The sequence below is a fragment of the Capricornis sumatraensis genome, chromosome 1 (assembly GCF_032405125.1).
Source record: "Capricornis sumatraensis isolate serow.1 chromosome 1, serow.2, whole genome shotgun sequence".
Classification (NCBI taxonomy): domain Eukaryota; kingdom Metazoa; phylum Chordata; class Mammalia; order Artiodactyla; family Bovidae; genus Capricornis; species Capricornis sumatraensis.
The window spans coordinates 239,955,538-239,975,557 of record NC_091069.1 but is presented as its reverse complement, the minus strand read 5'-3'; positions in this window follow the sequence as shown (position 1 = coordinate 239,975,557).

Here is a 20,020-nt window from a genome sequence, read left to right as displayed (position 1 = left end):
ACTTACTTACTAAGTACATGAAAAGATGCTCAACATCATTAGTCATTGTTGTTGTTATTCAGTCACAAAGTCGTGTTCGTCTCTGTGACCCCACTTACTGAAGCATGCCAGGCTTCTCTGAACTTCACTACCTCCTGGGATTTGTCCAAGTTCACATCCATTGAATTGGTGATGCCATCTAACCATCTCATCCTCTGCCTCCCTCTTCTTCTTTTGCCTTCAATCTTTCCCAGCAGCAGGGTCTTTTCCAGTGAATCAACTGTTTGCATCAGGTGGCCAAAGTATTAGAACTTCAGCTTCATCATCAGTCCTCCCAATGAAAATTCAAGGTTGATTTCCTTTAGGATTGACTGCTTTGATTTCTTTGCAGTTAAAAGGATTCTCAAGAGTCTTCTCCAGCACCAAAATTTGAAAGCATCAATTCTTTGGAGGTCAGCCTTCTTACATCACCTGATTGGGGTCAACCAGCATCCAGACTCAAACACCACTGAGAATTCCCAAAGTCCCAATTGGGAAAAGGTCAGTGCATCCATCCCTTCAGTGAGGCTTCTAAACTGAAGTTTTGGGGGTTCCCACTTATAATCCCAGCCCACTAGCTGATATCATCATCAGTTTGTGAGCAAACTGCAGCTCTGGTTTCACATTAATCCCTCCCTTTTTTTTTTTTTTTTTGACTATATGGACCTTTATTGGAAAAGTGATGCCACTGCTTTTTATTTTTTTTAATTAATTTTTTTTTTTTTTTACTTTACAATATTGTATTGTTCTGCCACACATCAACATGAATCCACCATGGGCATACACATGTTCCCCATCCTGTTTGTTTTGTCTTGAGAGCCATAGGATTTTTTTAAGCCCCAGGTGTGGTTAGCCAGACCTCCTCTGGGAGCTCAAGAATTCCAAGACCGGGGGCTCAAGAATTCTAAGACTAGCTTTCTATCTCATCTGTATTGCCACTCATCTTACTTGTGCCCTCGTGAGCAGGCACGTAGTCAGGGCAGTGTTCAGGCAGATCAGAAGCAAGGTCAGAGGCCTGCTCTGGTTTCTTGTCTCTGAAGCCTGAACAAGACTACTTACAGCTAATTTCCCTAGCACTGCTTAATAAGACTAATACGTTTAGGCTACCTTTGAGAATAATGGAAATGTTTTGAATCTGGTAGAAGTGATGGTTGCACACTATCATAGTACTAAGTACACCTGGGTCATGCACTTTAACATGGTTAATTCTGTTATGCAAGTGTCACTTTAAGGAAAAAGCCAATCTCATACTTAAATGGTTATATACTGTATGCTCTGTTTACATAACTTTTTTGAAATAACAAAAGCTTAAAAATGGAGGATAGATTACAGGTTGGAGAGGGAGGAGTATAGATAGGAAATGGGTAGTTATAAAAGGGGTCCCTATGGCATTGAAACCATTCAATATCCCTATTGTGGCGGTAGGTACACAAGCCAACACAAAAATGATAAAATTGTATTGAATGTAATTCACATATATGCACACACATACATACAAGTACAAGTAAAACCAGGGAAATCTGAATAAATTGGTGGATTGCATCAGTGTCAGTATTTTGAATGTGATATGAGCCTATAGTTCTGTAAAATGCGAGAGGAAACTGGGCATACAAGAGATCTCTTCGTATTACCTAAATTGTATACGAATCTATGAAAACCTCAGTTGTGGGTACTGAGATGCATATTCTTGTGATGAGGGGATTTAGAAGATAAACAATGAACAAATAAACACATATAACAGGGAAATGCAAGATATGGGGACTATGGACACAAGCACTCATGCATGGACAAAATCAAGTGTTTCAAGCCATTTTCTTTTCCCGTGGAGCTGGAATTCATGTACATAGTAAATGATGTATACTCTTTTTTTCTTCATTATATAGTGAATATTATCTATGTAGTGGGCATAAGGGCTTCCCTGGTGACTCAGATGGTAAAGAATCCGCCTGCAATGCAGGAGACCTGGGTTCGATCCCTGGGGTGGGAAGATCCCCTGGAGGAGAACATGGCAACCCACTCCAGTATTCTTGCCTAGAGAATCCCCGTGGACAGAGGAGCCTGGAGGGCTATGGTCGATGGGGTCACAAAGAGTCGGACACAACTGAGTGACTAAGTACACACACATAGTGGGAATAAAATTAAGAGTTTTATCCACATCATTTTAGTTAAATCAGACATGAGGTAAATATTAAGTAATATATTATTATCATGTTCCAAAGATTTGTGTTTAGTTACAAGAAGGCATTTTCTCAGATTTCCTCTGAAAGGTATTAGGACAATTAATAATGGCATCATCTCAAAATTAGCTTAAAGATCAAAGGATCATTGCTGGGCACAGAGAGCCACGGTGCTTCTCCTCTATTGTAGAGCTCTACAGTAAAGGGCTTCCTTCATAGTTCAGTTGGTAAAGCATCTATCTGCAATGCAGGAGATCTGGGTTCAATTCCTGGGTTGGGAAGATCCCCTGGAGAAGGAAATGGCAACCCACTCCAGTATTCTTGCTTGGAGAGTCCCATGGACAAAGGAGTCTGGCGGGCTACAGTCCATGGGGTCACAAGAGTTGGACACGACTTAGTGACTAAACCACCACAGTAAAGGGTACCTCTTTCAAGAACCAGGCAGTTTATGATGCAAATATCAGCATAGCACTGGCTTCCTGGTCATGACAAGGGGTGCCAAAAGTGCACGCTTCTCAGAGGTCACCTTTTCATTTGTCCAGGCTCCAAGCTGAAGAGCACCATGTAAGGACTCCCTTCTATCAGCCATCTTCCAAAGTGCACCTGTCATCTAAAGAACACACAGCCATGGAGTAATACTAGGAAATGCAAGGGAGGAAAATGTGTTTGTGCTTAGAAGCCATAAATTGCATTTGGCACTCCAAAGCAGATTATGCAAGCCATATAGAAAACCATATAAAGTAACTGGGAATACTATTTTATTATGTTAGTTAACATAATAGTGGCACCTAACAAATAACAGCATTTAACTAAATTTTCAAACGGAAATATCCAATAACAGCATTTAATCAAATTATAAACAAAAGAAAGCTAATGTTGCAATAGTTATTTCACTCAAAATATTATATGTGGCAACATAATAAGAAACAAAGAATAATTACACAAAATGATACAGGAGCAATCTAGAAATAAGATACACCAATCATGAACTATCAACAGAGATTCTGTTACGGCAGTTGCATGATTAAGAACACGAAACTTCACGATGGTTAAATGAAGGCAGGCATATCCTCTACTAATAAAAAAGAAAGAAATTTGAGACAAGACAACAGTTTTAAGACTTTTTCTTTCTCAACGACAGCAACTTGCTGTAGTATAGTAGGTACCAACACAAATCATGTTTGCAGGGGAGGACTGAGGCAGTAAGCCAAGAGGTGAGGGGGAATAGCAGCCTTGCAGTGTTTTCATGAAGATTAAATGAGGCCATATTACTTACTCATGTGTCTAGTTTACTGCTTAACACATAGGATGCATTTGTGTTTGTCAGTATAGCATACAGAATGCTTCAATAACAAACTCCAAAGTCTCGGGGCCTTAACATGAAAAGGTTTATTTATTCCTCAGATAAATTGTAATGCAGGTCTGGTAGCCCTCGTCCATCTTATAGCCAAAGCACACAGAATATGTGATCTCAAGGTCAGTGCAGCGAGGAAAGAAAGGTTGGGAAAATTTTGTAAAATTTTCCAGCCAGCTTATAACATCACTTCTACCTTCATCCCACTGGTCACAGTTCTGTCGTGTGGCTCTAAAGTAACTGCAGAGGAAGGTGGGGCTGTGATCTTCCAGTGTGTCCAAGAAAAAATAACAGTACAGAGACCGCAGGTCACCATGGTGCCATGCCATTCAGGAAATGGGCACCCTGCTCTCTGGCTACAGCTGCTATGTCAGGTGCCGTTACTTTTAAAACCCTAAAAATATGACAGCAACACCCAACCTTTGCTGCCAAGTGCTGGCTGCTTTGTATCATTTCAGTTTGCAAAGCAACCCTACCAAATACATTTATAACTTATTATTATAAATAAAGACACAGAGATGTAGAAATTTCCTGAAGCTACAAGTTAGTACATATTTGTCTTATTACCAGTACTTCTACCAAAAAGTGGTTGTGCCCTCCACGTGGCTGGGCAGCCCTAGCACAGACCCGTGGCAGACACCAGCCTTCCCACCTCTAAGCAACCTGGCTGGTACACAACAATTGGCACGTTCATAGAAAGCTTCCATCCATGGTAATTTTTTCATTGATTTATTGGCTCCATTAAAAATATTGTTCCATAATGGTCAAGTCCAGAGGATGTTGCAGTTAAAGAGAAAACTGCCCTAAATAAAAACACATGATACTAGAATCCCTTCTCTCCCAGTGAAACGATTCTCCTGTATTTTGTTCTCCTTGTGAGCACACCAAAAAAGCTTCTTCGGTCTATTATTTCCCAATTACCTCCTCTAGTGTTAGCTGAGAGCAGAGAAGGAAGATGAGATCATGAGGCTCATAACATTTGATCTTTTCCAGGCTTCAGCAAACCTGTGAATCACTTTCATAAGCTCAATCAATATCAGGTGTCACCTGGTGGCAGGTAAGGGCAATTCGATGGCTTTTCTAATACCTTGCAGGCATTGATTTCCCCACATATCAGGAGAGAGGAGACTGGATGGGGGATAGAGAAGCAGGAAAAGGCAGAGCGGCTCTGCAGCTCTGCAGGACGGCCCCAGAGATCCAAGAGCTCATGTCTGCCTTGACTGTGTACTGACTTCCCAGCCTCGCCCAGCCAGGCCTGCTGCCCTCAGAGCCTGCCCAGAGCCACCAGCCAGGAGCACATGGGTGAATGTCTGCCTGGATCCCGCATTCACCACCTGAAATAGGGCAGTTCTTCTGCTTTCTCTATTTTAAAGGGCTGAGCACCCCAGATGGCATGACTAAAAACTACTCTCAGAAGATGTGAAGTGGAAAATATGTTTCTCGAAGTCTGGTCCCCAGCCAGCAGCATCAGCATGACTTGGGGAGTTGTTGGAAATGCAGATTATCAGGCCCCACCCCCGGCCTACTGGATCAGAGTCTCTCTTTGGAGGTGGGACCCAGCCATCCGTGTTTTAACAAGCCCAAGATTATATCAATGCACCATAGCATTGATTCTACCATTGCTTCAGCGGCAGAATTCTTGCCTGCCACATGGGAGGCCCAGGTTCAATTCCCACCCAATGATTTGTGATGTTTTGTGGGCTTCCCTCGTGGCCCAGGAGTAAAGAATCCACTTGCCAATGCAGGAGACATGAGTCTGATCCCTGGGTCAGGAAGATTCCCTGGAGAAGGAAATGGTACACACTCCAGTATTCTTGCCTGGGAAATAATCCCATGGACAGAGGAGCCTGGGGTGCTACTCTCCATGGCATCACCAAAGAGTTGGACATGACTTAGCAACTAAACAATAACAAGAGCTTAGAATCACTGTACCAAATGACACTGTAAGAGAGGCTGAGCTTTCCATTTCCCTGAAGTGAAGAGCTGGGCTCAGGGCAAGGGGGATTACGGACCATCAGGATGGGAACCCAGTTTCCATCTGGAAGCTTGGACTGGTTTGTTTGACACCACCTTTCACTGCTTCCTCTGGGCCGCTGACAAGGCATCCTGGAGCTGGTAGGGGTGTCCTCTGAACCGCAGAGTGGCAGCTGTGATGCAAGGCTGAAGCCCAGTGTGTAGGAACAGCGCAGCAGCCGTGGCTGGGAGACACCTTTGCAGGGCACCGGGGAGAGCTACGTGGGCTGGGCAGAGGGGGGCACTTCTCAGCTGCTCTGAGAGGGTATGGGCTGAGGGCCTTGAATGTCCAGGTGTAGATGTTACTGAACTGAACTGCAAATACATCCAGCTCAACACAGGCAGGCTTACTACTCGGGCATGCGTATCCTCAGATTCTGTCCTGATTCCCTGCCTCTCCCCCACCCCCAGGCCTGGCCCCCTCTCCCCTGGTCCAGTACAGGAGCTTCCTACAGGATTGCCTCCTCCAGTGTCACTGTCCTGCAGCCATTCTCCATCCAGAGCTAGAGAGGGTATCTCTCATCTGACCGTGCCTCCTCCCTTAAAATCTCTCCCCAGCCTCCCACTGCTTCAGGGGGAAATCGCCCACCCTCGCTGGCATATTCATCACTGGTACTTGACTGCTGGCCCTCTCCAGCTTCCCCTCCTGCCACTTCCTTGCCAGGGCCCCGCCTGACAGGGAAAAGCTTTTTCAGTATCAGGGATGCTGCCGCATCATTCCCTTGTCACTTAATTTCCATTTCTTTCAAATATTCAGATTGAGGTCCATTCATCCAAAGGGTCAGAACTGCTTGCCCCATCTGCACTCTCACATTAGCTGGACACGTCTAACTCAGCCCAAATCACAGTTTTGAAATGTATTTGTCTTCTGTCCCCCCTAACAGTGAGAGACTGAGTGCAAAATAAACTTCCTGGTGATGCTGTCCTGAAACCACTAGTATTTTTGTGTGTCCACCCTAATAAGACACCAAAACATTTTGATGAGTTGGGTTATTGTCCAACAAATCTCCTTTGAGCTCTATGTCAGGTAGGAGAGAGGAAAGCATGAACGTGCAAATTCCAATAGTTTCTCACTTTTTAATCCTAATTATACATTATTTGGGCTTCCCAGGTGGCACTAGTGGTAAAGAATCTGCCTGCCAGTGTAAGAGATGCAAGAGACATGGGTTTGATCCCTGGGTCGGGAAGATTCCCTGGAGAAGGAAATGGCCACCCATCCAGTATTCTTGTGCAGAGAATTCCATGGACAGAGGAGCCTGGCAGGCTACTATCTATGAGGCCACAAAGAGTCGGACACGACTTAGCAACTGAACAGACACATGTGTTATTCATTCAGGCTGTAAGATTCCTTGAGAGGTCATCTCATCCAGCCTCTATCTCTGAGCAAGACTGAAGGAGGTGTCTGGGATACTTGTTTACAACAGCTCTCAGTACGTCAAATTCAGACTGGAAACAAATAAAAGATCAGATGCTGATGGGTGATGCCCACACTGCAGAAGACCTGTTCTCTCAACATTCTGCCGTGAGGACAGAACCTGAAGTCCTCTGGGTGGGATGAGACCCAGCCTATTTACATACAGACACCATTTTAAATACATTATGTGTCACTGAAAGGAAAAGTTAACGTGTCTCCTTGCTTTTATCTAACTTTGACCGCGTTACTTTTACAGTCTTGGTAATTTAGAAGATTGAAGTGCATGGCTGAAAAAGTTTAAAAAAAGAAGTTCACTTTTACTTATTTATTTTTTCCATTTTTGTTTGTATCCAGCTTTGGTTAAAAATATGAGGCACTCTCAATGGCACCCCACTCCAGTACTCTTGCCTAGAGAATCCCATGGGCGGAGGAGCCTGGTGGGCTGCAGTCCATGGGATCGCAAAGAGTCGGACACAAATGAGCGACTTCTTTCACTTTTCACTTTCATGCATTGGAGAAGGAAATGGCAACCCACTCCAGTGTTCTTGCCTGGAGAATCCCAGGGTCGGGGAAGCCTGGTGGGCTGCTGTCTCTGGGGTCGCACAGAGTCGGACATGACTGAAGTGACTTAACAGCAGCATATATGCTGTGCACAGTCATGTTGGACACTTTGTGGCCCTATAGACTGTAGCCTACCAGGCTCCTCTGTCCATGGAATTTTTCAGGCAAGAATATTGGTGGGGGTTGCCATTTCCTTCTTCAGAGGATCTTTCCAACCCAGAGATTGAACCCACATCTCTTGCATCTCCTTCACTGGCAGGCAGATTATTTATCACTAGTACCACCTGGACTCAGGTAGTATTATAAATACTCACTAGGCTCCCTGTCTTACAGATGGAGAAATGTTCAAGAGTCTCTTGTTCATCTGTTCTTTGAGGCCCAGATTACGTTTCCTATAAGTAAAGGGTTCATTAACAGTGATTCCCAGAGCAACATCAGGTGAGGTATGGCAGGAGCAGGAAGTTTTAACTTTGAACTTGCCTTGGGCCCTGGAGGTCATCTGAGGATGACCAAGAAAGCAAGTGAGTCTACCAGATCATAGACACTTCTCCGAGAAATCCTGTACTTATGCAACCAAGAGGAAGGGGAAACAAGCTAGGCCATCCTCAGGATACCTCTACCAGGAGGGGACATCTGGTGCATTCTCCAGCTGTCCTTGGAGGTGCCACAGCCTGTCTTGAGGGCTGGATCAAAGCATGAAGGATAGGACCTGGGAAGACAGGCTGTCAGGCCCGCCTGGAGACCGGGTTTTCCTGGGGAAGCTTTAACCACACTTTATTTAGCCTGCTCCTCAACATGAAATGAGTCATCATATCTGTACCCCCAGAGTCTAGCTGTTCTTTGTCGCCCAGAATAGTCTGGGAGCGTCATGGTTGGCTATTCCTAGGTACCAGCACAAGAGAGAAGTGTTCTAAGATGGGTGTACATCAGTGAGTCCTTTCACTTGTTTTTGTACTGCCAAGCCCCATTTTGTTCCTCCAGGAGCCCTTCTTTTCCTCAGGTGAGGCGCCCCTTGGGAACTCCCCAGAGAGTGAAACTGGGCTATCTTTAGTCACTATTGTATCAGTCAGGATAAACCAGGTTTTGCTCCACCAACAAAATGTTTCAAAATCTCAGTGATGCAATACAACACACGTGTCCTTGGCCCATAGGAGAGTTCTTCTGAGATTAGACTTGGGGAACCAGGGTGACAGAAGCTTTATCTTGATACGTGCTTCTGTGACCACTGAGGATGTCTGGCTCTTGAAGTGTTCTACTTGTAAGGAACACAGTTCATACCCACTCATATTTAATTGGCTAAAGTCAATTACACAGCCCCATATAGAAGGATGTATTGAAGTATATATAGCCCCAGATAGAAGCCTTCAAAGAAGGACAGAAGCATGGCCCTACTGTATGCTCAGAAGGTAGACGGTGAGCTGGAAATTTTAAGTGAACAAATGCAACCAGCATCTCATGGCGCCAGACAATACACCTTCCCAAGCACAACAAGACTATAGGTCCCTCTTGCACTGCATGCCAAGAACTAGACAGACCATGCTGATGCCTCCAGACACAAATCCAGTCTGTTCAGAGACCACATGCTCTCCCATCCCTCTTAGGGGGGATTTAATTATAGCAAACAGTCCTCCCCTCTCTGTCATAAGAATCCCAGGAAATCAGGGAGAGTGAAAGGAATCTTTGCATCACTTAGTATGCTCTGTAACCTCCTTGAAGTAGACTTGTGCTTTTTAAGAAAATTATAAAAAGAAGGAAAATCCCCAAGCCTCCTTCCCTCACCCACTCTAGTGCCAAATAACTATGTCCTTTCTGTCCCTCCCTTCCTGACTGTAGAAAGCACTTGGAAAGCAAAATAGTGAAAAACAAAACAAAACTACAATTAACAAACATTAAATATTGAAAAGAGATATCATAGGGTGTGTGTGTGGGTGAGTGAACAAAATAGATCTCCCCCACCCACGTACTCTCACTCAGAAAGGCTGTCTGAGAGACATACCCAGTTGGGCTGCAGGCTATGATATAATTAGAACAATATTGCCCAATTGCAAAGACATGTGCCTGTTTGCATGAAATAGAAGCATCTGCTGAAATTATTTGAGGTGCCCCATCACTAATTAAAAGAGCTTTCATTTATAGAGGATGCACCATATGGATGCTGCTGATTCTTGGGTTGCTGGATGTGAATGAGTGCTGGGGGAGCTGTTGGGGCAGGTGTATGGTGAGGAATATCTGGGAAAACATGACTTAGCCTTCCAAAATTTCTCCTTACAAGGAAGTGCAGGGGCGGGGGAGGTGCTGCTGGAAGTTGTTTCAGTGAGACAGAGAAACGTGACACACCACCCCAAATTGTACCTGGCTGTGTCTATGACCACTGAGGAGCTTTGCCCCTGGAGTCTTGCTATGCCTCTTTTACTCACCACATCACTACTTTGTCTTCGATGGATTCCAGATAAACAGAATGAGCTACAGAATTTGGGTGGCTCTGTGCAAAATAACACCATGGGGCCCCTTGATAAAAATGATTAAGAATTTCCAGGCAGTGACAGCAAAGCATTAAACTGCATGCAAGCCATACTGAGTGCGGGGTCCCGTGCAACTGGAAGGATCACATACTTGTGAAGCTGGCCCTGAAGGTAAGGAAAAAGGAAGAGCTGCTAGAGAAATAGGAGCCAAGAGGTGGGGTGGTTAAACCAGAGAGCAATGCAAGACAGCAGTCACCCCATTATAACCCATAAGGGGCTTTCATATCCATGCTCTGCTCTGCAGGCCACACCGCTCATGCTCTTGGCAGGACAGACTCAGAGAGAAGAAAGGACTTGTTTTCTTATCTCCTCACTGTGCAGACTGTGGTGAAACCCAGAAGTGAACTTCTGGCCCTACTTGTCTTCTCCTTCTTTATACCTTAACCTACTCAGCAAGTTCTACCCCTATGGATTCTACTCTGCATCATTATCCCCTAGTACAAGACTACTCTAGGAACCCATGTGCATCCTATTTAGCACAGGGAACTAGTCCAAATAGGTACCACTAAAAACAAAGTCAGTCCTAGCTGAGCTGGAGACCTAGGCCTCCAGGACACACTGGTAAAGATGATTCTTACAATTCTCCCCAGCTAGAAGAGGGTAACCGAGTATTCAGGATGTGATTTCCAACCAACTTGGACTCTAAGGTTCAATAACTGGAACATACTTGAAACAATTATAGAATTGGGGGCAAGGAAATAATAACCACTGTTCTAAACTTTCTGGTCTAATACTAGCATTCTTTTTCTAGTTAGAGTACTCCCATTGTAAAATCACTTTGGGGTCCAGAGGTATCTTTGTTTCAGATTCCAGTTTTTACAAACTACTTAAGGAGACAGAAGACCCATACCATCCAATGGATACAATGATCTTTTAGAAAAACAACAGAAATACAACACATCAACATTTGTCACATGTCTTTTTGAAAAGACTCAACATCATCCATAGAGTTTCAACTTAAGAAGTAAACTTAAGTTAGTAAAAGGAAGAAAAAAAAATGGAGCAAAAATTAATGAAATAAAATGCAAGCCGAAAGTAAAGAAAATCAACATGGGAAAAAGCTCGTTCTTTGACAAGTTCAAGACAATGGACAAACTATTTGTAGATCAAGCAAAAAAGAAAGAACACATTCACCAATTTAGTAATGAAAAAGATTGATCACCATAGATCCTACATACGTGAAAAGAATAACGAGAGAACTATAAACAAATTTAAATCAGTAAATCTATTTAGGTGAAACAGAGAATTTTTTGAAAAATATAACTCTCCACAATTGACAAAAGAAACAGAAAAACTGAATAATGCTATGTCTATTTAAAAAATTGAAAACCACATTAAACCAATCTCACACACACACACACACACACACACACAACACACACATACAAAACTCCAGCCTGAAACAGTACACTAGGCAGAACAGTGGATTTCCAAACATGTCTACATCTGAATCTCTGGAATTTGTCTACTTTAATAGCAGAAGGGATTAGCGTTTCTAATCGGCTGACCTTAAGGTAGAAAGAGTATCCTAGAATAGCCAGATGGGCCCAATGTAATCATGGGGTCCTTAACTGTGAGTAAGAAAGGCATAAGGGTGAGATTTGTATTATTTTAAGCCACTAAGTTTATGGTCATTTGCTACAGCGGCAATAAGAAACTAATGCACACAGATTACCTGGTGAATTATATAAAACAATGAAGAAAAAAGTAACATTGATATTACACAAGTTTTTCAAAAAATAGAAGGATCAATGCTTAACTCATCTTCTGAAGTCAGTGTACCTTCAATTTCAAACTCTAACAAAGATGTAGAAAAGAAAAGAAAATTGTAGACCAGTATCTCTTATGAATATAGATGCAAAAATCCTTAACAATGCGGTTGAGTCCAACAATCTATAAAAAAGAAAATGTGTCATAACCAAGTAGGGCTTATCCCAAGAATGCAAGTTTAGTTTTTAATATGTGATCAATCAACATGATCTATCATGTTAATGAAATTAAAGAAGAAAAATACAATATTAATTATTAGATGTGAAAAAGAATTTGACAAAATTAAACACTCATTCATAATTTTTAAAAAAATCTCTCATCAAAATAGGACTATAAGAGAAATTTTTCAACCTGAGTGTCTACGTCTAAAAGCAAACAAAGAAACAGTTAACATCATACTTAGTGGTGAGATACTGGGTATTTTACCTCCTAAGCTAGGGACAGGACAAGAATGCCCACCTTCACCACATCTATTCAAATTTTTCTGGAGGTAGTTGTACTAAGGCAAGAAAATAAAATCAATCCTGGAAAGACTGGAAAGAAGTAGAACTCCTTATTTGCAGATGATATGATTGTTCATGTAGAAAATACCAGGGAAGCTACAAAAATGAGTACTAAAATTAAAGAATGAATTTAGCAATGGTATAAGGTATAAGGTTAATGTACAAAAAGAAAGTTTATTTTTATATACCTACAGCAACTACGTGGGGCTTCCCAGGTGGCAGTAGTGACAAAGATCCCCTGGAGAAGGAAATGGCAACCCACTCAAGTATTCTTCTCTGGACGGAGGAGCCTGGCAGGCTACAGGCCATGGGGTTGCAAAGCCACGACTCAGTGACTAAGCACAAGCACAGCAACTATGTAGAAAGAAAGATTTTAAAAAACAAATTTAGGATGTTACCCCCAAATATTGAATATGTAAGAACGTATAACAAAGAAGTCCAAAACCTCGATACTGAACCTAAAATACTGCTAATAGAAATAGAGACCTAAATGAATGGAAAAGTATATTGTTTTATTCTGTGGATTAGAAAATTCAGTATCATTTCACGACAGTTCTTCCCCATATTCAATGTAATCTCAATCAAAATTCCTGTAGGCATTTTTGTAGAAGTCGGCAAGTTAAAATATATATGGAAATTCTATATAAATTCATATGAACTCAAAATTTATATGGAAATGCAAAATACCTAGAACAACCAAAACAATTTAAAAAAAATTGGAGGATTTATCTTGCCTGGTTTCAGTAATCAAACTTCATCAAACAAAACAGTTTGATACTGGTGGAAAGATAGACATACAGATCAAACAAACAGAATAGGTAGTCCAGAAATATACTACACATATGTGATCAATTGATTTATGACAAAGATGTTGAGGAAATTCAACTGGGAAAAGAAAGTCCAGATAGCTATGTGGTATAAAGTAATAAGCATTGATCTTTCCTTTACATCATACAAAATAATTAATTCAAAATGGATTGCAGACCTAAGTATAAAGCCCCAAAGTACAAAATTTGTAGAAGAAAATATAACATATATTTTTGATCTTGGGTTATACAAATGATTCTTAGAAGACAAAAATTATGACCTATAAAAGAAAAAATGACAAATCAGACTACATCAAAATCAAAACTTTCTGCTTTTTGAAAGCCGTCATTAAGAAAATAAAAAGGTGAGCCACATACTGGGAGAAGCGCTCACAGCACTTTTTATTTATTTTGGCTATGCTGGGTCCTCGTTGTGGCATGAGCTTTTCTCTAGTTGAGACAAGCAGGGGCTACTCTCTAGTTGTGGTACAAAAGCTTCTCATTGTGGTGGCTTCTCCTGTTGTGGGGCACAGACTCAATATAGTGCACGGGCTTAGTTGCTTTGCGGCAAGGGGGATCTTCCCAGGTCAGGGGATCAAACTGGTGTCTCCTGCATTGGCAGGCAGATTCTCAACCACTGAGCCACCAGGCAAGCCCCTTCACAACACATATTACAAAGAACTTGAATCCAGATTAGATAAAGAACTTTTACAAACAACAAGGAAAAGGGCAAAAATGTGAATATTCACTTCACTGAAGACATCAAAATAGCCAACACGCACAGAAAAAGATGCCCAACATCATTAGTCATCTGGGAAATGTATTAAAACCACAATGAAATACCACTAGATACTCTTTGAAAGTGAAAGTGTTTGTCTCTCAGTCATGTCCAAATCTTTGAGAGCCTATGGACTGTAGCGCTCCAGGCTCCTCTGTCCATGGGATTCTCCAAGCAAGAATACTGGAGTAGGTTGCCATTCCCTACTCCAGGGGATCTTCCTGACCCAGGGATCAAACCCAGGTCTCCCACATTGCAGTCAAATTCTTTACCATCTAAGCCATCAGGGAAGCACATTAGAAGGGCTACAATTCAAAGACTGACGATGTCAGTTTTGGACAGGATGTGGAGGAACTGAAACTGCCATGTACTAAGTGTGGGAATAAAATAGTTTGTCAGTTTCTTAAAAAGTTAAATGTAAACCTACCGTATGACCCAGCCATTCTACCTCTATGTATTTACCCAAGTGAAATGGAAACATACATAGATTTATATACAAATGTTCATAGAAGTTTTATTTGAAATAACAACAACAACAACAACAAAAACACTGAAAGCAACCCAAATATCTATCCACAGATAACTGGTTAAACAACATCCACACAATGAAATACTATTCAGTAGTAAAAACTAATAACTTGTTGTACACATAACACAGATGAATTTCAAAATAATTATGCTGAATGAAAGAAGCCAGATTAAAAGAAGACTAAAATGTATGATTTCATTTATACAAAATCCTAGAAATGCAAAATAATATACAAATAGTGATATGAAACATTTGTGGTTGCCTGGGAGATGAGAGTAGAGGGAGAAATAGATTACAAGGAGGGAGAAAATAACTTTAGGGGGTGACACAAAATTTGTTATTTTAATTATGTGATGGTTAAACAGGTGAAGGCACTTGGATCTCAGAGAAATGCAGCTGCTGGGAAAGGGTACTCAGAGCTCCAGGGGCATTTCTATCTCCCTGATCCCGTTTTCCTGTATCACCACACCTCTAAAAAGTGGGGTTCTTATAAAATCATATGCATGGTAATACCCAAGATACATCAACACAATTAACAGATCTTTGTGAAACTTCTTTACAGAGATCTGAAGTGGTTTTACAAGAGTAGCAGGAAAACTAGTGTATGCATACTAGCAGAAATTGTGAGTGTGGGATCCAGCTACCTTCTGTAAGGTAGCAGGGGGTATCTTTCAGCAATAATTTCTATCTTTTGGATTCTCTGTTCTCAGCATCATTTTTTGATTACTTACAATGAAATGAAGGTATGTATAAGAATATTTGGAGAAGGACATGGCAACCCACTCCAGTATTCTTGCCTGGAGAATCCCATGGACAGAGGAGCTTGTTGGGCTGCAGTCCATCAGATCGCAAAGAGTTGAACATGACCGACTTAGCACAGCACAGCATGAGAAGACATTGCCAATTTCATGCAGAAAATCCATGGTAAAATCTAGATTCAAATGCCGGCAGCCTGACCTGAGGGCTTGAGTGCTTAACTGGGATGCTGTCCTGCCTCCCTTCTTCGGCCCTGGGCAGTCTCTCCCCTGGGGCACCCATTTGTCTCCTTGGCATCTTATTCAGATTATCAATGCTGACTTTCCAAGAAAATAGACATGTGGAGTCGCACCTTTAGTAATGCATTTATACAAAGACAGTAACAATGTAATTGCAGCAAACAGTCATCTCATTCGTTGGCCATGTTAGTTCAACATATTGAACCAATCTCCTCCTTGGATTGAGTCCCTTCAACAAGAACCCTTTGCCATTAGTGTAAATGCCAATGTCATGGAGGGGCCTATGGACCACTTCTTTGGGTACCTTGATGGGACAGAACTTGTATGACCTCAAGGAGTTTGTATGTGGTTTGGAGTAATACGACTAGCATATAGAAAAAATGAGAGCCAATAAAGGAAGAAGAGCTAAAAATGCTTGTAAGAGGTTCAAACAGAATTCAGGTGATTGAAACTGGACTGGGGAAGAGTCAGAGGCGGTGAGGAGAAAATGGTATAGTCAGAAAGCTTCAGGCTTGATAAAAAGGAACTTGTAATGCATGCTCATCTTCCTGGATTCTGTTTACCTGGAAGATAGTTTCTGATCATCCTTTCAGTGGATCTTCAAAGGATTTGCCAGAAAGCTCTGCCTTCTTCAAATTTCCTGGTCCTGAAATGCTGGAGAAGGAAAAAAGAAAACAAAAAAAACAGCACCATTTGTGGGTCTTGAGTCTGAAAAAGAAGCAAATCAAGCAGCTGGGAGACTCAGGTTTTGCTCAATAACCGTCTTCAGAGATGAGAACAAAGAATCCTATAATCTGTTTAAAGGCAATATAGGAAAAAGATTGTTTTAACCAATGTGATTTTATATATTTCTGAATTGAAATAATTATGTTTCTGAATCAATAAAAATTCCAATATAATCAACCTCGTTGATAAAATTACCCAGACTTATTTAAAGAAAACAAGGAGCACTTCCTTCTTTGAATTTAAAAGTATCAGAAATCAATTTCCAATTTGTCCTCAAAGCTTTCCCAATTGGCCCAAGCCACTCTCTAGGGAACCAGCACTTGGCTGGCGCCATCCTCACCAACAGATGTGTCAGCTTAGCACAAACCAGCACCTGCTCCTTCCCTGTGAGCCCACTGCCCCCCAACACACACACACTCTCTCTGCCCACAGAGGTAGGTTAGAAGACAAGATCAGAGTGGCAGATGCTAAGAGGGCTTTCAACCACAGGGAAGGTACTGATTGATCAAGATTTTTGTAGGGCACCAGTCAGGGAGACGGGCAGCCCTGAGGTTGTAGAGACAAAAAACACACAACAGAATTTGTTGAAAAAGAATTAGCAGGGCAAACCCACTATTTATACAGGGAGAGCAAAGGCAGAAACAGATCCAAAGTGACAACAAATATCCTTCCTGAAAGATGGGAGAGGGGACTGCTCAAGAAGCACAGTGGCGAACTGAACTTGGGATTGCGAGAAAGTAGCTGAGCGTCTGTTGTCTGGTGCTGGGGGAGGGGACCTCCGTGTGGGCATCTATGGCACGGCTTTTGAGTTAATATAGGAAGCCAGTAGAAAAGAGCAAATGCCTATTGCTGAGTCTGGATGTGGCACATTCCCCTGCAGCAGGAAGCTTTGCCCTGCTGCGCCTTTGAATGACAAAGGGAATTTTTAAGGACAGCAGACTGCCAATGAGTCTCTGTGATTTCCAGAATAAAGCACAGTCTCCCCAGCCTAGCCCTAGAGATCCTCTGTACACTAACAATTGAGATGATCTTCCACTGACCACTCAAAATTGGTCACTGGTCATAGTGCTAGAGCATGCTGGCCCTGGAGGGCCCTGGTAGTGCTGGGCATTAATCTTTTGTTCTGTGTTTGGGGAACTTCTTGTGGTGGGGATGGTTTGTCCCTGGTTGATGAATGCATGGACAGATTTCAGTACTTCAGTGATGAATATGGGCTCTCCAGGCACCGCTTGACCCTTTGCCCAACTCACATTATTACAGCAGCCCCTCAAGCTGAAACCTTCATTTTTAGCCGGATTGGTCTTCTCATACACACACTCCAACTTAATCACACTAGGCCAAGCCCCTCTGACTTTTCTCCTGATATCTTCTTACCTGAAATGCCCTCATGTCAGTCTGGATTGTTGCTTAGAGCAGAGTGTATATCCTGCTCCTGTTCTCTCCTTGCCTGAGCTAGTGCAATACCAAATGTCTATAACAGACAAGGACATATGCATTAAGTGTCTTTTTTCCCCAGGTAAAGAGCTCCCTGGAGGTGGGAATGATGCCTCATATTCCTTGCTCTTCCTTTTAGTCTTCTACAAAATCTTGCACACTGATTGGCACACAGCTGGCCCTCCATAAATGCTTTCTACAAGGAACTGAACTAACAAAAAGGGATATTATCAAAATGATGAGAGAAATCAGAGATGAAGAAGTGAAAATCCCCATCCTCTCCTCTCCCACCCCTACTACTGCGGAGCTACTTTGACACTTACTGCACTTGATCCATGTATTATCAACAATATCTGATAAGTATTCAGCATTTATTGTCTTCTAAATGCTTTACATGTATTTTATCTTTATGACAAATCTGTGTATTAGGCACTAAAATTATTCCCATTTCACAAATGAGGTATCCGACACGAAACAAAAAGAGATATCTTGCCCATGGTACCCCCAGAATCCAATCACTTTTTTATATTAACTCTCTCAGATGAGTGAGGCTCTTTCCAGCATAGCTTGTTTCTTGGGTTTTCTTTATAGCTATTCTGGGATTGATGCTTCTTTCCCTCCTCCATCCCAAGATGACACTGATTTCTTCCTGGCAACACTGTAATGAAAGACAAGCCAGCACTCACATAAGATCAATTTCTGAACCAATAGAATTTATCTAAATTTGTTGTGGATCAGTGAAAGTCCAGTTCTTCAAACTCACAAGGGAAGCAGAATATAGATCAAGCCCCCTTGATGAAAATTCCAGCCCATTGTCCACATACTTTTTGGCTGTGCTGGGAAGGCCATGCTGATTGTGTTGATGACTCATTGGAAGATGTAAGCTGCCTGTTGCAACTTTAAAATGTTTGCTATTAATATTAATGGACATTTCTGGACACTTACTATGGATTAAATGTACATTCATTCTCCCATTTAATCCTTCCAAGAATCTGATGTATATGTGTGTACTCAGTGGTGTCAGACTCTTTGAAAGTCATCCACAAGATTTGGAATCAACTTTTTCCAAATTTCTGTTAATGTTGATATTCTCACTTCTTCCCTCAAATCACCAGTGTTCTCAATGACATTTAGAATGGTGAATCCTTTCCAGAAGGTTTTTAATTGACCTTTCCCAGGTCAATCAGAGGGATGAATCACTATCTATGGCAGCTATAGCCTTATGAAATGTGTTTCTTAAATAATAAGACTTAAAAGTCCAAATTATTACTTGATCCATGATCTGCAGAATGAATGTCATATTAACTTGAACTTGAATCTAATTATCAGTCTCTATCAGATACCTTGGGTGACCAGGTGCATTGTCATCTAGGAGTGATATTTTGAAAGGGATCAATTCTTTTTTCCTGAGCAGTAGGTATCAACAGTGAGCTTAAACTATTCAGTAAACTGTATTGTAAACAGTTGTGCTATCATTCAGGGTTTGTTATTCCATTTATAGAGCATAGGCAGAGTAGATGTAGCATAATTCTTAAGGACCCTAGGATATTTGGAGGGGTAAATAAGCATTAACTGCAACTTAAAGTCACTAGCTGTATTAGCCACCAATAAGAGAGTCAGCCTATCCTTTGAAGCTTTGTAGCCAGGCATTGACTTCTCTTCTCTAGCTATGAAAGTCTGGGATGGCATCTTCTTCCAATAGAAAGCTGTTTCATCTACACTGAAAAATCTCATGTTCAGTGAAGCCAATTTCATCATCTTAGCTAGATTTTCTGGATAATTTGCTGCACCTTCTACAGCAGCACTTGCTGCTTTGCCTTGTTCTTTGTGTTATGGAGACAACTTCTTTCCTTAAACCTCATGAACCAAACTCTGTTAGCTTCAAAGTTATCTTCTCTTCAAAGTTATCAGCTTCCTCACTTCTCTCAGCCTTCATAGAATTGAAGAGAGATAGGACCTTGCTTCAGATTAAGCTTTGGCTCAGGGAATGCTGTGGTATTCTAGATAATCTCCTGTCTAGACCAGTAAACTTTCTCCATGTTGGTAATAAGGCTGTTCAGCTTTGTTATCATTAGTGTGTCCATTGGAGGAGGACTTTAATTTCCTTCAAGAACTTCTCTTTTGCATTCACAACTTAGCTAACTGTTTGGTGCAATGGGCCAAGATTTCAGTCTATCTTGGCTTTCAAAATGCCTTCCTCCCTGTTTAATCATTTCTAGCTTTTAATTTAAAATGAGAAATGTGTAACTCTTCCTTTCACTTGAAAACTTAGAGGCCATTGTAGGGTTATTAATTGGCCTAATTTCAATACTGCTATGTCTCAGAGAATAAGAAGTTCTGAGAAGGGAGAGGAGCAGTCAAAACACACAGAGTATTTATAAAGTAGGATTGCCATTTTATATGAGCACAGTTTGTGGTGT